This window comes from Pinus tabuliformis, chromosome 6 (genome assembly GCF_031772625.1).
Source record: "Pinus tabuliformis cultivar Carrire ecotype Pingquan chromosome 6, CPIR1, whole genome shotgun sequence".
NCBI lineage: Eukaryota > Viridiplantae > Streptophyta > Pinopsida > Pinales > Pinaceae > Pinus > Pinus tabuliformis.
The window spans coordinates 1,567,184,483-1,567,198,890 of record NC_142292.1 but is presented as its reverse complement, the minus strand read 5'-3'; positions in this window follow the sequence as shown (position 1 = coordinate 1,567,198,890).

Here is a 14,408-nt window from a genome sequence, read left to right as displayed (position 1 = left end):
CTGCTTTCTAATGCAAATTTGAAATCCATATGTTTCAAGCAATCTTTTTGGCAACATTCACTTGAAATGAGAGCACTGATAGAACTTCTTCTCGTCAGATATTCTGCTCTACCCCTTGTATAACTAGAACAACTTGCATTGATACGAAAAGGTCTGCTCCTACTCCTTGATACAATGTTTCTTGGCAACATCTCCATCATTTGATCATCATTTGTATAAGGCTTTTCATCATCATTAAGAGGAATGTTATCCACACTATGATCAGCTCTGCTTTTCAAATATTGACTTGGAGGATATTCTTCATCTTCTACTTCTTCAGTGCTACTGTCGTAGTCCTTAGAATTCGGACTGAATGGAAAATCTGACTCGATGTTTAATGGATATTCTTCCTCATATGCATTGCCAGTGCTACTCTCATAGTCCATAGAATTAGGACTATGTTGAAAATGTGACTGTTTACTTATTGAAGATGCTACATCCCGTCCTTTGTCACTGCTACCTTTATACTCATTAGAATTAGGACTAAGTGCATCATCCTGTCCTTCATCACTGCTGCTCTCATAGTCCGCAGAATTAGGACTAAGAGGACACAGTGACACTCCATTCTTTTGAAATTCATCATCACGCTCTTCATAACTATTGCTCTCATAGTCCGCAAAATTAGGACTAAGTGGACACTGTGGTACTCCAATCTTTTGAAATTCATCATCCCACTCTTCATCACTGCTGCTCTCATAGTCCTTAGAATTTGGACTAACTGGACACCGTGACACTCCATACTTTTGAAAATCAACATCATGCTTTTCATCACTACTGCTCTCATAGTCCTTAGAATTAGGACTAAGTGGACACTTTGACACTCCATACTTTTGAAAATCAGCATCATGATTTTCATCACTGTTGCTCTCATAGTATTCAGAATTAGGACTAAGTGGACACCGTGACACTCCATTCTTTTGAAATTTTCCATCATGCGCTTCAAAACTGCTGCTCTCATAGTCCTCAGAATTAGGACTAAGTGGACACCATGACACTCCCTTCTTTTGAACTTCACCATTATGCTCTTCAAAACTGATGCTCTCATAGTCTTCAGAATTAGGACTAAGTGGACACCGTGACACTCCCTTCTTTTGAACTTCACCATTATGCTCTTCAAAACTGCTGCTCTCATAGTCCTCAGAATTAGGACTAAGTGGACACCTTGACACTCCCTTCTTTTGAACTTCACCATTATGCTCTTCAAAACTGCTGCTCTCATAGTCCTCGGAATTAGGACTAAGTGGACACCGTGACACTCCATTCTTTTGAACTTCACCATCAAGCTCTTCAAAACTGCTGCTCTCATAGTCCTCAGAATTAGGACTAAGTGGACACCGTGACCCTCCATTCTTTTGAACTTCACCATCATGTTCTTCAAAACTGCTGCTCTCATAGTCCTCGGAATTAGGACTAAGTGGACATCGTGACACTCCGTTCTTTTGAACTTCACCATCATGCTCTTCATCACTACGGCTTTCATAGTCCTTAGAAGTAGGACTAAGTGGAATCTGTGACTCTTTATTTATTTGAAATTCTCCATCCCCTCTTTCATCAGTGCTGCTCTCATAGTCCTTAGAATCAGGACTAAGTGGAAGAATTGACTTTCCATTCATAGTGGAAGAATTCCCGCTATGTTCATCAATATGAATAGAGTTGTTATGCGATGAAGAAGTTGATGGTGTATAAATCGAAACTTCACTATCAGAACAATCCATCCCTTTCAAATAGAAGATGTTGAATGATACAAATGGAGAGTCTCCTAAAGATATTATATAGCTTAAAGAATGAAATTTTCCCTCCAAATATTTTCCCTCCAAAAAATTTCGCGAAAATATTTCCCTCCAAAAAGTTTCGCGAAAATATTTCCCTCCAAAAAGTCTGTTAAATTTATTTACCTTTATTACTTTGTTCTACAATTTATTGAAAAATGTAAACTAATTTTTTTTATGAAATCATAATTAAAATTGTACACTACAACTTCTACATTAATTATTATAATAGTTAAACCATATAATATTCGCTTTCCAATACTACAATATTCACTTTATAATATTTTAAAACAAATTATCCCACATTCAACCCGTTGTAAAACAAATCTATAATATTCACTTTATAATATTGTAAAACAAATTATCCCATATTAACCGTACAGTAAAACATCTCTGTAACTTCACTTACATATTAAAATTTCATTATCACTATTACTAACATCACATCCAGGCTTTCTGAAAATCGTTGAAAGACTCGTGAATTTGTGGAGCAGCTAAATCGCTATCAACAACATATTCAACGAAGAATTCTCGCAATTAAAAGGTAAGTTAAATTTTTTTCCTTGAAAACTTTTATATTAAATTAGTTTAATGAAAAATCGTGAGCATGGTGGGCCCGGTCAACCTCATTTTCTTAACACCCGTGGGTGCGCCCCACCCCCTCGCTCGCCCGCCCGGCCCCTCCGGGCGCCCTAACAGCGCCTCACGTCACCCGCCCGCCCGGCCCCTCCGGGCGCCCTAACAACGCCTCACGTCACCCGCCCGCCCGGCCCCTTTGGGCGCCCTAATAGCGGCCCCTCACCCGCCCGCCCGGCCCAGGCCCCCACACCCGCCCGGCCCACCCACCCCGTGCCCCCTCCCCTGCCCGCCCAGCCCAGCCCGGGCGCCCTAACCCGGCCACCCCACCCCTCCGAGCGACCCACCCACGCCCCCCTCACCCGCCCGCCAAACCCCACCCGGTGCCCCACCCACACCCAGGCGCCCTCACCCGCCCGCCCATCCCACCCACCACCGGGCGCCCTCACCCGCCCACCCCACCCACCATCGGGCGCCCTCACCCGCCCGCCCGCCCGGCACGGGCGCCCTGACCCGACTACCTGCCCCACTCACCCGCGGGCGCCCTCACCCGCGCGCCCGCCAGGCCCGGGCACCCTCACCCGCCCGACCGACCCACCCCCAGGCGGCCTCACCCGGCCGCCCACCCGGCACGGGCGCCCTGACCCGCCCGCCCGCCCCACTCACCCGCGGGTGCCCTCACGCGCCCGCCCGCCCAGCCCACCCCCGGGCGCCCCACCCACCCGCCCAGGCACCCCACCCACCCGCCCGGGTGCCCCACCCACCCTCCCTCAGCCCCACCCGCCTGCCTCACCCGCCCCCGCCCGCCCGCCTCACCCACCCTCCGCCCTCGGCCTCACCCACCCTCCCTCAGCGCCACGAGCGGGGCTCGTGCAGGCGCCACCCGGGCCGCCCGCGCCCCCGCCCGGTAGGCAGGGCGATTCCCGGAATCACCCTGCCTGCCGAGCGGGGGCGCGGGCGGCCCGGGTGGCGCCTACACGAGGGAGGGCGCCCTCGTGCAGGTGCCACTCGGGCCGCCCGCGCCCTCGCCCGGCAGGCAGGGCGATTCCCGGAATTGCCCTGCCTGCCGGGCGAGGGCGCGGGCGACCCGGATGGCCCGGGTGGCGCCTGCACGAGGGGGCACCCTCGTGCAGGCGCCACCTGGGCCACCCGCGCCCCCGCCCGACAGGCAGGGCGATTCCAGGAATCGCCCTGCCTGCCGGGGGAGGGCCCGGGTGGCGCCTGCACGAGGGGGGGCGCCCTCGTGCAGGCGCCACCCGGGCCGCCTGCGCCCTCGCCCAGCAGAATCGCCCTGCCTGCCGGGCGAGGGCGCGAGCGGCCTGGGTGGCGCCTGCACGAGGGGGGGCGCCCTCGTGCAGGCGCCACCCGGGCTGCCCGCGCCCTCGCCCAGCAGGCAGGGCGATTCCGGGAATCGCCCTGCCTGCCGGGCAAGGGCTCAGGCGGCCTCGGTGGCGCATGCACGAGGGGGCGCCCTCATGCAGGCGCAACCCGGGCCCTCACTCGGCAGGCAGGGCGATTCCGGGAATCGCCCTGCCTGGCGGGCGAGGGCGCGGGCGGCCCGGGTGGCGCCTGCACAAGGGGGGGCGCCCTCGTGCAGGCGCCACCCAGGCCGCCCGCGCCCTCCCCCAGCAAGCAGGGCGATTCCCGGAATCACCCTGCCTGCCAGGCAAGGGCGCCGGCGGCCCGGGTGGCGCCTGCACGAGGGGGGGCGCCACCCGTGCCGCCCGGGTGGCACCTGCACAAGGGGGCAGGAATCGCCCTGCCTTCCGGGCGAGGGCGCGGGCGGCCCGGGTGGCGCCTGCACGAGGGCGCCCTCGTGCAGGTGCCACCCGGGCCGCCAGCGCCCTCGCCCGGCAGGCAGGGCGATTCAGGGAATCGCCCTGCCTGCCGGGCGAGGGCGCGGGCGGCCCGGGTGGCGCCTGCACGAGGGGGGGCGCCCTCGTGCAGGGGCCACCCGGGCTGCCCGCGCCCTCGCCTGGCAGGCAGGGCGATTCCCGGAATCACCATGCCTGCCGGGCGACGGCACGGGCAGCCCGGGTGGCGCCTGCACGAGGGGGGGTGTTAGGCCTCCGGGTGATTGTGCGACGGGCACCGGGCACGGGCGCACGACGGGCGCATGATGGGCGCGCGACAACCGGGTTTGCGACGAGCTGTAGTAAGAGTGCGACACAATTGCGACAAAACCTGATCCAGGTGGATATTGGTGGCCACCTGCCAAGTCCACCTGGACCCCCACCATTGTCTTTCTCAGCATTTTTAGTTTCCTTAATTGTAGCACAACTTACTATTTTTAGCAGTTTTTCGGGTCCTGAACTTCCAGAGCCGTTTTGAGGCCCTAAACGACGTTTTTTGGGGAATCCGGGGGCAACTTGGGTCCATGTAATGGACCGATGTTGCTCGTTCCAACAATGATAGTGCTCGGATAGATCTTTCTAATGAGCTATTGTACGCGTCAAACGGAGATCATGTAGCCATCACATCTCTTCTCAGAGATAAGCTACCATCGCCCTAGCTGATTTATTTCCATTTCTGATTGTAAGCATATTTTAGTATTTTTCCATTAATGAAATGAAGTATTATTTCCGCTGCATCTTTGTGTATATGGTTATCTCTATAATTTGTTGCGTTCCTGTTTAAATCCGGATCAGTGGTATCAGAGCGGTCTGCTTTTTCTCTATTTTTCTTTGCATGTCCCCAACAAGGTCGGGATATAAGGAGTTAGGGCTTGAACTGGTTGAACCTTTGCAAGACCAGCCTCGCAAATCCCGACGGCCTCCCATGGCAGACGAGAAGAAAGACGAGGGGGCAGGAGATCCCATCAAAATCTTGCTCGAAGAAGCCCTCGAGCGACAATGGAACGCGATGATGGACAGCTTTGCCCAGATCCTTCAGCGGCTACCCAGAAGCGGCGCATCGGCTTCCAGCAGCTACTCTGGAAACGCCACACCCTTTAAGGTACAAGTTAATTTTGAAATCCCCATATTCGAGGGTCAGATAGATGCAGATGCCGTAGATAAATGGTTAAATTTGCTAGAGGGTTATTTTTCTGTTCATGAATTTTCGAGTCGGGAAAAGATTTTTTTTCTCAAAGCAGCCCCCCACGTCAAGGACTGGTGGGAAACCTACTGCGAGCAGAAGGATGAAAGTACTGGCTCACTATTTTCAGCCGCACCCACCTGGGATTCATTCCGGGATGCCATCAAGGAGCAATACTACCCTGTCGGAAGCTATGAGGATGAATACATAAAGTGGACCACGCTGCGGCAGGGAAGGGACCAAGACGTGCCGGAGTTCACCAATCTTTTCCATACCCTTCGCACAAAGTTGGGTATCAAGGATTCGGAGCAACATTTGATACTCAAATACCGTGGCTGCCTGCACAAGTACATCCAGGAAGAAATACAATTCCTAAACATCCCCTCGCTCGGCGCAGCATACCGATATGCCGTCAAGGTCGAGCAGAAGTTTAAACAAAAGAAGCGAGACTTTGGATCTGCGAATCCAAAGCAGGGGAAAGGTGCCCCTAAACCACAGAACAAAGGACAAAGCCAAGGCAGGACAGCCCAAGACAACCAGCCGAAGTTGCAAGCAAAGAACAACGCCGCGAAGCCGAGAAAGGACACTGGAAAATGGTGCGAGTTCCATAAGAGCTCCACTCACAACACAAGTGAGTGTCGGGCCAAGCAGTCACTGGTGGCTGAGCTAAAGGTTTCAGAATCAGATGCATATTTCGACTCTGAGTCAGAACCCGATAAGGGGTATGAAAAAGGGAAGCAGATCATTGATGCGGATCCCAGCGCCACTGTTGCTACCGCAAAGATCCAAAAAAATGAACCTGAAGATCCAGAGGAGGAGGAGCGTCTCTTCCACTCCCAGATGTGGGTAAAGGGCTCCCCGATACAGTTCATTGTTGATAGCGGGAGTCAAAAGAACCTCATTTCGGCAGAGGTCGTGAAGCGGTTGGGCTTACCGACCACAGCACATCCACAACCATACACCATTGGGTGGCTTCACCAAGGACGAGATCTTCGCGTGAGCCAGCAGTGTCGCCTTCCATACAACATCAAGCCCTTCACGGATGAGGTATTGTGTGACATTGCTCCCCTTGAAGTTTGTGATGTATTACTAGGACAACCATACTTGTGGAAGCGACATGCTGTGTATGAATCAAGGCCCCGTGCTGTTATTATTACATTGGGAAATAAGTTGTTCAGGATACCAGAGGTAGCACCACCTGCCGCCATCTCTTTGATTACTGCAAAACAATGCAGTAAGATCATTTCCAAAACCAGGAAATTTGTTTTCCTGATGATACGCCCTCAAGGAAAGAAGAAGACAGTGGTCGCGGCCTCCAAACGAGGTCCCTCTGCACGACAACTACAGATGGACAAGGTTGTGGAGGAGTACGAGGACATCTTCACCTCCCCGGCAGGGGTTCCTCTGCACTGTCAAGTCAAGCACTCCATTGATCTGACCCCAGGTGCGCCGCTACCCAATGGACCAATTTATCGGCGCTCCGTTCTGGAGAACGATGAAATCAAGAGGCAGATTCAGGAGCTCCTGCAGAAAGGTCACATCCGTCCGAGTTCATCGCCCTGTGGGAGCCCGATCGTGTTGGTACAGAAGAAGGATGGGATGTGGAGACTCTGTATTGACTATCGGGCGCTGAACAAGATCACTGTCCATAATAGGTACCCGATCCCGCGGATTGATGACCTCCTAGACCAACTAAAGGGGGCGAAATATTTCAGCAAGATCGATCTGAAGTCAGGATATCACCAGGTACCAATCGAACCCTCCGATGTGTGGAAGACTGCCTTCAAATCCAAGGAGGGCCTCTTCGAATGGTTGGTCATGCCGTTCGGATTGACGAATGCTCCTGCAACCTTTATGAGGCTAATGGATGACATCTTGCGGCCATTCACCAACTCCTTTGTAGTAGTATACTTGGATGACATTCTGATCTTCAGCCAGAGTTGGGAAGAGCACCTCCACCACATCCGACAGGTTCTCCAAACACTGCGGCAACACAAGCTATGTGCAATTTGGAGAAATGCACTTTTGGCATGACCCAGGTTCAGTATCTGGGATACATCATTGATGAACAGGGGGTGCATGTCGATCCAGCCAAGATCCAAGTCATTCGGGATTGGCCCTCTCCAACCACTCTAACAGAGCTCCGCAGCTTTCTAGGTCTTGCCAACTTCTACCGCAGGTTTGTGTTGGGGTTTTCTCATATTTCTTGGCCCTTGAGTCAAGTCACCAAGGGTGGGGCGAAAGCAAAATTCTTTTGGTCTGAATCTCAACAGAAGGCATTCAGGGAGTTGAAGGATCGCCTCTGCACGGCACCAGTGCTCGCGTTACCAGATTTACAACAACCATTTGAGGTCGAGACAGATGCCTCTGACTATGCTATTGGGGCAGTCCTTACTCAACATGGACATCCAGTGGCATATCACAGTGAAACACTTTCAGACACAGTCCGGAAGTACCCCACTTATGATAAAGAGATGTATTCCATTGTACAGGCCTGCCGACAATGGAAGCATTACATTTTGGGGAAGGAAACGGTCATCCACACAGACCACCGACCTCTGCAGTTCATACAGACCCAAGGGAAATTGCAGAATGATCGCCATCAGAAGTGGTCTACATACCTGCAACAGTTTCACTTGAATATCAAGTATAAAAAGGGCAGCACCAATAATGTTGCAGATTGCCTCAGTCGACCACCGATCATGGCGCTAACCACCGTGCTCAACTCTTGTGGGCACGAGACTTCTGATTGGCCACTTCTCTACAAAAGCGACCCAGAATTCGGCCACACATACCAGACACTCTTGGAGGGTCGGCATGTTGCAGATTTTCACCTCCAGGATGCCCTATTATGCCACCTCGGTCACCTTTGTGTTCCTTCAAGCGAGCGTGCCAAGATGATTTGGGAAGCACACTACAGTCGGGCTACTGGGCATTTCGGGGTCGAGAAAACAGTGGCAGTACTGCAAAATTATTTCTATTGGCCGAATCTTCGACAGGATGTTGGGAAGTACATCCGATCATGTACTGCCTGTGCCATTGCCAAACCGGCCATTAAGAAGCACGGCCTCTATACCCCGTTTCCTACCCCTAGTCGACCGTGGGAATCCATCTCCATGGATTACATGTCAGGCCTTCCTTCCACTAAGCATGGAAATGACTGTGTTTTTGTGGTCGTCGACAGGTTCTCGAAGATGGCCATTATGATGGCCTGCAAGAAGAATATCACAGCAGAAGCCACTGCTAAACTCTTCTTTGAACGAGTGTGGGTGCACTTTGGGATCCCACAGTCTATCATCTCAGATCGGGACAGTCGGTTTCTCAGCACATTTTGGTCCAGTCTCTGGTCAATGCTGGACACCAAACTCACGAAGTCCACAGCCTTCCATCCTCAAACTGATGGCCAGACAGAGGTTGTCAATAGGATGATTGTGCACATTCTGCGCATGTATAACTCAAAGCATCCACGCACATGGGACGAGAGCCTCCCCTATGTTCAGCGCAGCTACAACCGAGCTCTTCACAGCTCCACTGGCCATAGCCCTTTTCAGGTGGGTTTGGGATTCCAGCCACTATGCCCCATTGATGTGGCCATGCCACTTGCAGCTACTCACATGAATTCAGCTCATGTCCAGTCCGAAATAGATAAGGCCACCAGCTTCATTGAGCACATCCAACATATTCGCCAGCAGGTCCATGACATTCTTGAGAAATCAAATGCCAAGTACAAGCAGCGACATGATCAACATCGGGTGCCATACAAGTTTCAGGTGGGCGACAAAGTCTGGTTGCATTTGCAAAAGGAACGCCTTACTGGAGCCTATCGGAAATTGAGACCACTCTGATATGGTCCTTACACCATTACTAAGGCTATGGGAGATAATGCATTTGAGCTCAGCATTCCCCCATTCCTTGGCCTGCACCCAGTGTTCAATGTGGACCGCCTTCGGCCATACTTTCCACCATTGCTAGACACATCCGACATTGCAGAACAGCTCAAACCCACAAAATTAAATCCAGATTGCATGGAACAAGCTGCAACTGATCGGATCATGGACACACAGATCAAGAACACTTTCCAACAGAATATCCAATTGTATCGAGTTGTCAAAGCAGGCCAACTCCTTCAGCAGGGCAAGTGGCTCACCAGGGAACAAGTTCAACAGAAGTTTCCTCATCTCATGGAGGAGCTCAACGCAATGGGGACCATTGCTTCCTAAGGGGGGAGGAATGATCCAGGTGGATATTGGTGGCCACCTGCCAAGTCCACCTGGACCCCCACCATTGTCTTTCTCAGCATTTTCAGTTTCCTTAATTGTAGCACAACTTACTATTTTTAGCAGTTTTTCGGGTCCTGAACTTCCGGAGCCGTTTTGAGGCCCTAAACGACGTTTTTTGGGGAATCCGGGGGCAACATGGGTCCCCGTTCCAACAATGATAGTGCTCGGATAGATCTTTCTAACGAGCTATTGTACGCGTCAAACGGAGATCATATGCCAAAGTTACGACCCCGGGAAGTTGATGTACCAATTTACCCCAAACGGGGCCCACATTTTGGCGTTTCATCTCCTAGGGTTAGGTTTTGGAATGTTAAGGGTTTTCCATTATTTCTCAACAATAAATAGGCCTTCGAGCCTCATTGTAACACAGTTCAGAGGCATGTAGCCATCACATCTCTTCTCAGAGATAAGCTACCATCGCCCTAGCTGATTTATTTCCATTTCTGATTGTAAGCATATTTCAGTATTTTTCCATTAATGAAATGAAGTATTATTTCCGCTGCATCTTTGTGTATATGGTTATCTCTGTAATTTGTTGCGTTCCTGTTTAAATCCGGATCACGCCTGCACGAGGGGGGGCGCCCTCGTGCAGGCGCCACCCGGGCCGCCCGCACCCTCGCCTGGCAGGCAGGGCGATTCCTGGAATCACCCTGCCTGCCGGGCGAGGGCGCGGGCAGCCCGGGTGGCGCCTGTACGAGGGGGGGTGTTAGGCCTCCGGGTGATTGTGCGACGGGCACCGGGCATGGGCGCACGACGGGCGCACGATGGGCGCGCGACAACTGGGTTTGCAACGAGCTGCGGTAAGAGTGCGACACAATTGCGACAAAACCTGCGACGTTATGGAGCACACGGAAAAATGACTAAGTGTCATTCCACACTTAAGCGTATATGATATGTGAGCGTACAAGGTGTATAGACATTGAACGTTGGGCATAAACTATGCACCAAGCCGACATGTTAAAGTAAACTTGGGGGCGCTCATGAATAAAGTTAAGTGGTCGGCCCAAGGTACTACGCATGGATGATATGCGTATAAATAAAAGGAGGCTGCACTTCATTTGCACCAAGCATCTTCGCACAAGGATTGTACACTCATACGCGCAAGGGGAAAACTGCGCAGGGGTAAAGGAAGACTACGCACAACTCATGCGTAGTACTTCTAAGGTGCAGTTTTGGACTGTTAAGTGCCGGTTTGGGTGAGGCAAGCATGCCAAGGTTGGGATTATGTGCAGATAGTATGTGCAGGACTTGACAGAGTGAGATAGGTGGCTCGGGTGAGCACTCCTCTTTGTGCAAGGGTGCACATGATTGTAAAAGGTTGTTCTATGCCTTGATTGTAAAAATATTCTAAGTGTAGACTTGGTTTGGCAAGGCACACTTGTACATTGTAAAACTGATATTCTTAATATATTGTTGGGCAGACTGTTCGGGAGTTGCCCCTCCTTTTATACTTGTTTGCAATTGTTGTTCTCGGTTAATTGCATATGGATAATGAATGAGTATGGGCTTCATTAAGTATAAAGGATAATTGCTTTTACTTGGTTGCGAAACACAAACTAAGTATGTTAATGTGAAGTAGGCGTAGTCCATGAATGTTAGTATTGTTGAAAAGAACGCATTCGGTGGTGCCGCACCTCGCTACAAGCAGTTGGAAGACTACCGCAGGTGTAGGGGCGTGACAGTTGGTATCAGAGCTCGGTTGGAGCTGGTGAGCAAAGGTTGCTCGTGACAGTTGACAACAAGGCATGGCGAGTTTGGAAGAAGGTGGAAGGAAGCTCTTGTTTACCTTGGACAAGTTGAAGAGGTTGAAGCAAGAGAGGCCCCGAATCCGTGAAGAACTTGAAGCCTTGGAGAAGGATGTTGAGGAAGAGCTTCTTCAACTCGGTTGGACAATGGAGCAGGGTGAAGTTGCAGATTGTGCCATCAAGGAAGAGGAAGCCGTGATGATCGAAGATGTTGCAGACATGTCTACGACGGAGGATGAACTTGAGGCTGATCAAGTTGAACCAGGATCGTGCAGTTTGTCAACATGTATGGATGAGGTCACTCACATGGAGGAGCCTCATGATGATGAAGTAAGTAATGGTACTTGTGTTTCATTTGGGCATTTGGGAGATGGACCGTGTGCAGGGAAGGGCAAAGCCAATTTTCCAAGGCAAGAGGACATCTTACCATGGATGACTATGATGGAACCTTGTATGGAGAAGCAAGGATTGTCAACCGTTGCAGGGCTTGTTGAGGTTACTTGTGACCTTATGATGAAAGGTGCAAGGACCCGGGACAAGGGTGGAACTTGATGATCGTTGTGGAGGATTGGGTCATGCTTTAGCCACATGAAGAATTGGCTAAGTGCCCGGCATGACTCATAGACAGAATGAGGAGGGCACACACTTGTGATGTTTTGGGTGGACTTCTCATGGCCGAGACCAAGAGCTAGTCTTGATGGACACTTTGGTGGAGGAGCTATGGTGAAGGGACTCATGACATGATGATGATGAGATGGTTGAGTGACCGAGTTCACTAAACCGAAGATTGAAGACTTGGATGGACTTGTGAGCAGCTATGGAGCATTCCTACTACATGGGGAGCTGAGGCATCTTGTATGCTTGCTGAGGTGTTGGTTGGGGATGGCTTATGGAGCTCATGATGACATGAGATTGTTGTGACTTTTAGGGACTTAATATATGGTGGACTTAGAGGATCTGATGCATTGAGGAGCTGAGGACAGGAGACTTTGATGCAGTATGAGATGCATACTTTCAAAGTACATGTATGGGCATGGCTTGGAAGAGTGACTTAATGTGGAGGATCGGTATGAGGCACTTTGAAGTGATGGAGTTACAACAATGATGATGATGATGCTTTGGGGATACACTTGAGCATGGGTTGAGCCGAGACTCAACTACTTTCTACACATGGGCGCTGATTTGATCGAGGATCATGGGCAACACATGGATATATGAGACAAGTGCATGCTTGTTTCTATGGAGACTCTAGGATGGCACATTGTAGATGATGAAGAGGCTTCATGGACCTGAATGGGGCACATCGAGAGTTGGTTTGAGGAGATGGTCTCTTCGCATGGAGGAGACACACATATGGACATCATGTTGCAGATAAGATGGATGGAGTTTCCATGGACCTGAGCATGGATTGTGGAGATACATACTTTGGTATGGTGAGCTTGGTGGCAGTGGCCACTAGGCCGAGACATGGTGGAGACAGTGGTTCTACATATGTTGCAGTGATGTTTGCCTTATGTGGAGGAGTCAACATCATGGATGATGGTATGATGTCGAGGAAGACAACGATTTCAGGTGGAGGAGAATGTTAGGCCTCTGGGTGATTGTGTGACGGGCACCGGGCACGGGCGCACGACGGGCGCACGATGGGCGCATGACAACCGGGTTTGCGACGAGCTGCGGTAAGAGTGCGACACAATTGCGACAAAACCTGCGACGTTATGGAGCACACGGAAAAATGACTAAGTGTCATTCCACACTTAAGCGTATATGATATGTGAGGGTACAAGGTTTATAGACATTGAACGTTGGGCATAAACTATGCACCAAGCCGACATGTTAAAGTAAACTTGGGGGCGCTCATGAATAAAGTTAAGTGGTCGGCCCAAGGTACTACGCATGGATGATATGCGTATAAATAAAAGGAGGCTGCACTTCATTTGCACCAAGCATCTTCGCACAAGGATTGTACACTCATACGCACAAGGGGAAAACTGCGCAGGGGTAAAGGAAGACTACGCACAACTCATGCGTAGTACTTCTAAGGTGCAGTTTTGGACTGTTAAGTGCCGGTTTGGGTGAGGCAAGCGTGCCAAGGTTGGGATTATGTGCAGATAGTATGTACAGGACTTGACAGAGTGAGATAGGTGGCTCAGGTGAGCACTCCTCTTTGTGCAAGGGTGCACATGATTGTAAAAGGCTGTTCTATGCCTTGATTGTAAAAATATTCTAAGTGTAGACTTGGTTTGGCAAGGCACACTTGTACATTGTAAAACTGATATTCTTAATATATTGTTGGGCAGACTGTTCGGGAGTTGCCCCTCCCTTTATACTTGTTTGCAATTGTTGTTCTCGGTTAATTGCATATGGATAATGAATGAGTATGGGCTTCATTAAGTATAAAGGATAATTGCTTTTACTTGGTTGCGAAACACAAACTAAGTATGTTAATGTGAAGTAGGCGTAGTCCACGAATGTTAGTATTGTTGAAAAGAACGCGTTCGGTGGTGCCGCACCTCGCTACAAGCGGTTGGAAGACTACCGCAGGTGTAGGGGCGTGACAGGGGGCGCTGTAAGGGCTCCGGGTGATTGTGCGACGGACACCGGGCACGGGCGCAAGAAGGGCGCGCGACAACCGATTGTGCGACGGGTTTGCGACGAGCTGCGGTAGAAGTGCGACACAATGCGACAAAATATGCGACGTTATGGAAGCACACGAAAATGACTAAGTGTCATCACACTTGGGCGCACAAGTTGTATGTGCGTACGAAGGTTATATGCGTTGAACGTTGGGTAACAAAACATACCCCAAGCCGACATGATAAAGCAAATACTTGGGGCGTTCATGATAATATTTAGAGGGTCGGCCAAGGTAATACGCACTTGTGTTATGCGTATATATAGAAGGGGACTGCAATTCATTTGCATCAACTCATCTTCGCACTCTTATCTACGCAAAAGGGTAA